The sequence below is a fragment of the Petaurus breviceps genome, unplaced genomic scaffold (genome assembly GCF_028583685.1).
Source record: "Petaurus breviceps papuanus isolate PSGF00001 unplaced genomic scaffold, PetGlider_PUasm1.0 63, whole genome shotgun sequence".
NCBI lineage: Eukaryota > Metazoa > Chordata > Mammalia > Diprotodontia > Petauridae > Petaurus > Petaurus breviceps.
In genome coordinates, this window is record NW_027186418.1 from 1247021 (window position 1) to 1255427 (window position 8407).

An 8407-nucleotide genomic window follows, 5' to 3' on the forward strand; every position below is an offset into this window, starting at 1 on the left:
TCCTAGAGTCCTTTGGACATTTAAACAGAGGTTGGATGACCACTTCTTTTTTTTCAGTTAACAGGCATTTATTTTTTCTCCTTCAATATAAAAAGATGGTGAAAACCTTGCAATAAATACATATAGTCAAGCAATACTAATTCCCACATTTTCCATGATTTTTTTGCATCATTCTTATTTCTTTTCCCAGTTTTTCCTCCACTTCTCATACTTGATTTTCAAAATCCTTCTTGAGCTCCTCCATGGCCTCTGACCAATTCATATTTTTCTTGGAAGCTTTTGATGCAGAAGCTCTGACTTCATCATCCTCCTCCAGATCCATGCTTTGATCTTTTTTGTCCCCAAAAAAGGATTGTATGGTCTGATTGTGCTTCCTTTGCTTGTTCATCTTGCCAATTACTTGACTTTTGCCTCAGTAGAACTCTGCTTACAAAATGGAGAGAGATTTGTCCCAAATCGCTGGGGTTTCTGCAGCTGCTGGAGCTATTAATTGGGCGCCCTCTTCATAGCCCCCACAAGCTCTACCACACTGGCCACACACCCCAGGACTACCACCCAAGACCATGATCCAGATCCAAGCAGGTCAAAGCAAGAGCGATTATCCTCTGAATGGTCTCTTGGTCCCCCTACAATGTGCAGGCCAGGAGTTCTGGAAGCAGCCACGTGGCAGCAGCTGCAGCCATCATGCCTCCCATCCACTTCTTGCTCAGGGGGCAGGGGCCTGAGTACTCTCTTCCTTCACCCTTCCAACAGAGTTCCCCACTGACCTTTTATTTTCTCTTTGGCATTTATGGGTTGAGAAGTGTGGAAACCACCACAGCTGCTGGTGATTCACTCTCCTGAAGTCTGCTCTGAGCAGTCTGGGCCACCCTGGGGCCAGAACCGCAGCTCACGGGGGACTGTGCTCAGCTCCCAGTGTGCTGCGATAGGCCCTTCCTGTCAGCCTGCCACATTGGCTTCAGCGGGAGATTTGTTTCTCTTTATCTCTTTGTGGGTTCTATAGCTTTACAATTTGTTTAGTCATTTTTTTTTACAGGTATTGGAAGTGGTTGGAGCCAGAGCCCACACGAAGTTTCTGCTTTTACTCCACCATCTTGGCTCCACCCCCTCCCACATTTTCCATGTCTAAAAATATCTTACACTAAATCCATCACATTAGGAGGTGGGCAGCCTAGATTATCATTAGTCCTCTGGTATCATAGTTTATCATTGTACTGATTTGATGAGAGAGCTGAAGTCTTTTTTTTTCCATTCTTCAAATGCTTTATTAACTTCTGATTTACATCATTTATTTCCACCAGATTTTCAGTTACAAATTTTCTCCCCATTTTTCCCCTACCCACCACCCCAGAATAGCAGTCCCACAGGATATCCCTTCCTCCAATCTGCTCTCTCCCATATATTCTCCCATACCCCCTTAGACTTTTCCAGTAGGGCATGGTGGATCTCTATGCCCCAGTGCCTGTATATCTTCTTTCCCAATTACATGTAAGATTGTATTAATAATAGTATATATGTATATATACTTATAAACATTTGATTTTAAAACTTTGAATTCCAGATTCATTCCCTTCCTCCCTTGTCACCCACCCTTACTGGGAAGATAAGCAGTTCAGTATAGGTTGTACATGTGTAGCTAATGCAAAACATTAACATAGTAGCTATATTGTAAAAAACTAACTATATTTCCCTCCCTCCTATCCCACCACCCACTTGTTCTATTCTCTACTTTGATCCTGTCCTTTTTCAAAAGTGAGTGCTTCCAACTTCGCTCCCCCTGAGCCTGCCCTCTCTTCCATCATCCCCCCTCTCATCCCCTTCCCCCTACTCTCCTGGAGGGTGAGATACCCTATTTAGTGTGTATTTCATTCCCTCCCTGAACCAAATTCAGTGAGAATAAGGTTGACCCATTCCTTTTTGCCTTCCTATTCTTCCCCTCCATTGTAACCATTTTCCCTTACCTCTTCTTTATGAGATAGTTTACCCCATTCTGTCTCTCTCCATCTCCTCTCATTATATTCCTCTCTCACCTCTTAATTTCCCTTTTAAGTATCATCCCTTCCTATTAAATTGGTCCAGTGCCATCTATCTATGTATACCTGTAAGCATATATACACACATTCACACATGTATTCATATGCCCATATACCCTCCGAAATAGACATATATATATATATATATATTTCTATTCCCTTCAACTATTTTCATACTGAGAAAAGTGTTATCAATTACAATTATCATTTTTTCCATGTGGGAATGTTAATAGTTCAACTTTGATCAGTGGCTTATGATTTCTTTTCCCTGTTTACCTTCTCAAGCTTCTCTTGCTTCTTGTATCTGGATGTCAAATACTCTATTCAACTCTGTTTTTTTCATCAAGAATGCTTGAAAGTCCTCTATTCCACTGAATGACCACATTTTCCCCTGAAAGATGATACTCAGTTTTGCTGGGTAGGTGATTCTTGGTTTTAATCCCAGCTCCTCTACCCTCCGGAATATCCTATTCCAGGCCCTTCAATCTCTCAGCGTAGAAGCTGCCAGATGCTGTGTTATACTGATTGTGTTTCAACAATATTCAAATTGTTTCTTCCTGGCTGCTTGTAATATTCTCTTCTTGACCTGGGAATTCCACAACCTGGCTATAATATTCCTAGGAGTTTTCGTTTTGGGATCTTTCTCAGGAGGTGATTGGTGGATTCTTTCAACCTCTATTTTGCCTTCTGATTCTAAAACATTAGGGCAGTTTTCCTTGAGAATTTCTTGGAGGATGATTTCTAGGTTCTTACTTTGATCATGGCTTTCAGGTAGTCCAATAATTTTTAAATTCTCTCTCCTGGATCTATTTTCCAGGTCAGTGGTTTTTCCCATGAGATATTTCACATTGCTTTCTATTCTTTCCTTTGTTTGGATCTGTTTAACATCATCTTGATTTCTCTTAAAGTCACTAGCTTCCATTTGCTCCAATCTTAATTCAAGGGAATGGTTCTCCTCATTGAGATTTTGAGATTCTTTTTCCATCTGGCAAATTCAGCTTTTCAAGGCATTCCTCTCCTCATTGCCTTCTTGAGCTTCTTTTGCCAATTGAGTCAGTCTGTTTTTTAAGATGTGATTTTCCTCAGTCGGGCTGTTGACTCTCATTTCATAATTTTCTTGCATCGTTCTCATTTCTCTTCCCAATTTTTCCTCCACTTCTCTTATCTGCTTCTTAAGGTCCTCTATGGCCTGTAACCAGCTCATATTTTCCTTTGAAGCTTTTGGTGCAGGAGTTCTGACTTCATTGTCTTCCTCCTCTTCCATGCTTTGCTCCTTTTTGTCCCCAAAATAGGAGTCTAATGTTGGAGTCTTCTGTTTGTTTTGCTTCCTTTGTCTGGTCATGATGCCCCTCAGTCACTTGACCCCTGGGTTTTTTACCACAGTAGGACTCTGCCACCAGACTGGGGAGTTTTTGTCCCAAACGCTGGGGTTTTTTCAACTGCTGGAGGTATTAGATGGGTGCCCTCTTTGAAGCCTCCACATACTCTGGCAAGCTGCTCACACACCCCAGGACCTCCACCCTAGACCGCAATCCAGATCCAAGCAGGTTAAAGCAAGAGTGATTACCCCTCAGACTGGTCGCTTGGTCCCCCTACACTCTGCAGGCCAGGAGCTGAAGCTGCCGCGTGGTGCTGGCTGACTGTGCTGGCATCTCAGCGGCTTGACGCACTCTTCCTTACCAGGTCCCAAAGTCCAGACTGCACTGACCTCTCACTTTGTCCTTCGCATCTATGTGTTGATAAATCTGGAACCGGCAACAGCTGCTGCTGATCTGGAGTCCCTCAGGTCCTCGGCTGGTCAGGCCCACCAAGGGGCTACAGCCTTGGCATGGGGCTGGGCTCAGCTCCCAGAGTGCTGGGCTGGCTAATTCCTGCAGGCCTGCTGGGCTGTCCTCAGCAAGAGGTTAGCTTCTCTGTGTCATTTTGTGGGTTCTGCAGCAATAAAGTTTGTTTAGAGTCCCCTTTTTATATGGATCGGGGAAGGTGGAAGCAGGAGCAGCAGGGAGGTCCTGCTTCTACTCTGCCATTTTGACTCCGCCCCGAGAGCTGAAGTCTTTCAAAGTTGTTTATTACCTTTATAATGTTGTTACTGTATAATTGTTCTCCTGGTTCTACTCACTGCATTCTGCATCAATAAGAGTTTTCCCAGGTTTTTCCAAATCCATGGTTTTAATTTCTTCTAGCAAATGGCATTCCATTCTATTCGTACATCATAACTTGTTCAATCATTCATTACTTGGTTGATAGACACCGCCTTAGCTTCTGGTTCTTTGCAACTAGAAAAAGAACTGCTATAAATATTTTAGTACGTATGGGTCCTCTTCCTCTGAGACATAGGCCTAGAATTATTTCTGGGTCAAAGTATGCACAAAATAGCAACAACAAATGGGTGTTAGGTACAACCTCAGCATTGCTCTAATGTGCATTTCTCTATTATTAGTGACTTGGAACATTTTTTTAAATTTTATTTATTTACTTACTTTAATTTACAACATTCAATTCCACAAGCTTTTGAGTTCCCAATTCTCTCCCCCTTCTTCTCCTCCCTCCTTTCCCCTCCATGGCACCATGCAATCACATGTTCTGGAAATCAGTTCTACAAATACCTTCACATTAAACATTAGTCAAGTTGTAGAAAAGGATTATAACCAATGGAGTGAACAATGAGAAAGAAGAAACAAAAAAAAAAAGAGAGAAAGAGAGCAAGTGGTTTTCTTCAATCTGCATTCAGATTCTGCAGTTCTTTCTCTGGATGAGGATATCCCTTTCCATCATGAGTCTTCTGTAGTTGTCTACTAACCTTGTATTGCTGAGAGGAGCCCTGTGTATCAGTCAGTCATCACAGATATTATGTGTCTGTAACTGTCTACCGTGTTCTCCTGTTTCTGCTCCCTTCACTCAGCATCAGTTTTTATGTCTCTTGGAGCACTTTTTCATATGCTTTTTTATAGCTTGGATGGTCTACCTTTGAGAAGTGTCTAATCTAGTCAAATCTTTCACCATTTATCAATTAGGGAATATCTTATTCCTATAAATTTGAATCAATTCCTTATGCCAGAGCATTATTTCTCAGGGATATTGTATAGAGTTTTGTTGTTATTCAGCCATTTCCAACTCTGTGACCCCATTTGGGGTTTTCTTGGCAGGGAAGCTGGAATGGTTTGCTATTTCCTCCTCCAGCTCATTTTACATATAGTAAAAAGTAAGGCAAACAGGGTGAAGTGATTTGCCCAGGGTCACCCAGCTTGTAAGTGTCCAAGGCTAGATTTCAGGAAGATTCATCTTTCTGATCTAAGGCCTAGTGCTCTATGCACTTCCCCACCTAACTGCCCTAGACAACCTGAGCAAATCTTTGCAGACAAAATCCACCCCAAGCCCTTCAGTTATTGTCCTTTGCTTTAAAACCTAAAAGTTCATTAGAGGTCATCTAGCTCAAACTCCTCCTTGGCAAAGGAAAAGGAGATCCAGATGTCAATTCACTTTCCTAAGGTCATGCAGGTAGTAAGTGTGGCAGTCAGGACTCCGTCCCAACTTGTCGTACTAGCCATTGCTTGGAATATTCTCTTCCTTCCTGCCACATCTTGGAATCTCTGATTTCCTGGCAGTCTCTGCTCAAGGACCACCCTGTGCCAGTCTCTCCTCATCCCTTTAGCGGCTAACCTTGTAAGGTCACAGTGAATCTACCTTGTACATCTCTATATTTTGACTGTGAGCCCCTTGAGGGCAGGGACTGTTTCATTTCTGGATTCCCAGCACTTAGCTCATTTACAACCTGTAGCCTGGCACATAGTAAGCATTTAATAAATGCTTGCGATTGATTATTCACTTGAAAATCCAGTCCTTTTATTTCACCTAATTCCCGATATAGGAGATTTGGCCAGGTTTCTTCTGAGCAGCTGTAGATCTCTTTTAGGAAGCAGACTGAACAGATCAGCAATGGAAAGAAAGCCATGATTCTGTCAGTCTTCCTTGACTGACTTCAGTGTTCTCCAGCCCTTTTTGTAGTAACTTGGATTTATGTAGCACTTTAAAATTTGTGATGTAAGTTACAAATATCTCATTTGGGAGGGAGGGAGGTGCTATTATCTCCATTTTTCATCATTGTTGTTGTTGTTTCAGTCATGCCTGACTCTTTGCGACCTCATTTAGGGTTTTCTGGGCAAAGATACTGGAGGGGTTTGCCTTCTCCAGCTCATTTTACAGATGAAGAACTGAGGCAAACAGTGACTTGCCTAGAGTGACACACCTAGTGTCTGAGGCCACATTTGAACTCAGGTCTTCCTGACTCCAAAGCCAGAGTGTGCCACCTGGCTGCCCATCTCCATTTTATAAATGAGGACACTGAGGCTGAAGGAGATTAAGTGATTTACCCTAGGTCACACAGTGAAGAAAGAACTTGAAGCCTAGATGATTCCTGCCTCTACTCTGGTCATCCTTGCACTTCTCCTGACCCAGAGTACACAGAAGTAGCAGCAGCTACCTGTTAGAAACCAAGCACACTGCAGTCAAGGCCTACCTGAAAGCTGGCTGCAACACTCACCAGCTGGGTGCCTGTGGTTAGACACCTAAATTCTCCCGAAGCTTGTTTCATCTGTGAAAGGATAAATGTCATACCCTTCATGGGGCTGTTATTATGAGAAATCTTAGTAAATCTTTGGGTGATCTATACAATCTGAGCAATGATTGTTACTGTTCTGTGAGTGGCCTCAAACTTTCCAGGCAGAGCCCTAAGCCAGACATCTCAGAGCTAAGGGAACATCAGAAGCAAGAATAGGGGAGATGTTCTGGACCCAGCTCAAGGCCCCATCGCTGGTACTCCAGGCAGTTTGCTTTCTCTAAACATTAGATTTGGGAATACCAACCATAACCATAGTTTACTATGAGTTTTCTTTTATCACTGCTCCTCTAACACAGGAGCCTTAAGTCACATGAATCTTTATCCCAGGTACATTCTCAGAGCCAGAGTCCCTCAGAATCCACTCTTCCTTTTTTATGTTAAAATGTCTCACTGAGGAAAGGTTTTTAGCCCCTCTTCCTGCGAGCCTCACCCCTTGGGGTGGGCTGACACCATCTCCCCTGCTAAATTTTACAGGACCATCTCACAGGGCTAAAAGGGAAACATCATGTACACCAGAATGCATCAAAAAAAAAAAATGTGAATCATTTAGGCTAAATTGATCATTTAGGCACCTAGTCCATGTAAGGCCATGTGTCCTCTACAGGAAAAATATAGAATATAAGATGAAATAAGATCAAGTCCCTGCTCCAAAGTGTTTTGAATTAAACAAGGTAGAATAAGTTTCAGAAGTAACCACAATACAGTGTGGTGAATTCCAAGCAAAATGCTGAGATATCTTAAGGGGCAGGCAGATTTCAGGGATGTAGAAGAGAGGAGGGTGAAAGAAATGGCCTAAGGTGGGCCTTGAAGGGAGGAAACGGAATGGTCAGAAATTAGAAGGGCAGCAGAAAGGTCATCCAGGCCAACTCCAGGATAGGGCTAAAGACTCAACCAGATCTTAAAGGACAATTCAATTCAATGGGCCTTGAATGGCAAACTTTACTTGGCACAAGGAGTTACTCTAGGGCTTGAGAACATACAATCCAGGCAGATAGCACAACCTGATGATGTAGGTGCAGAGTAGACTTCCAATTATTTTGTCATCTACTTTTCAGTAAACTGAAGAGAAAGGTGGTAAGACCAGTCTAGAGCAACACAATGGAATGTAAGAAACAGTAAATCTCCATAAGACTCATGGCCAAATCCCAGCTCTGCCACTGACTAGTTGTTGACTTTGGAGAAGTCACTTCATCTCCATTAACATCAGGCTTTATCTTAATTCACTCCAGGGGACTTTGCCAAATAGAAAATGCTCAAAGAAAGGTTATTTGAAGACAAAACTGAATGCTAATTTTAACCAAACTGCTCAGATGAGAGAAATGTTCCTCCCCCCTCTTCCCATCCTTTTTTTTTTTTGCTTTTTGGAGGGGGGAACACAGGGCAATTGGTGTTAAGTGACTTGCCCAAGGTCACATGGCTAGTGTTAAGTGTCTTGAGGCCAGATTTGAACTCAGGTCCTCCTGACTCCAGGGCCAGTGCTCTATTCACTGTGCCACCCAGCCACCCCTCCCCATTCTTTTTCTTGAAAGGTATAGGGGTAAGATATTCTATATCCTATGTAGTCAGATCTAGCTCATGTTATTAGCTTGCTAAACAGCTTCCTTACTCCTTTAGAAAAAATAATTCCTAAGAAAAAAATAACTTCCTAATCTGGGCATAAGAGCAGTAGGAATATATTTAGAAATGAAGGTGATACAAGAACCATGTCTTTCTCATTTTTGAATGGTCCCCTGAATCCAACAGTAGCTCTCTGCAC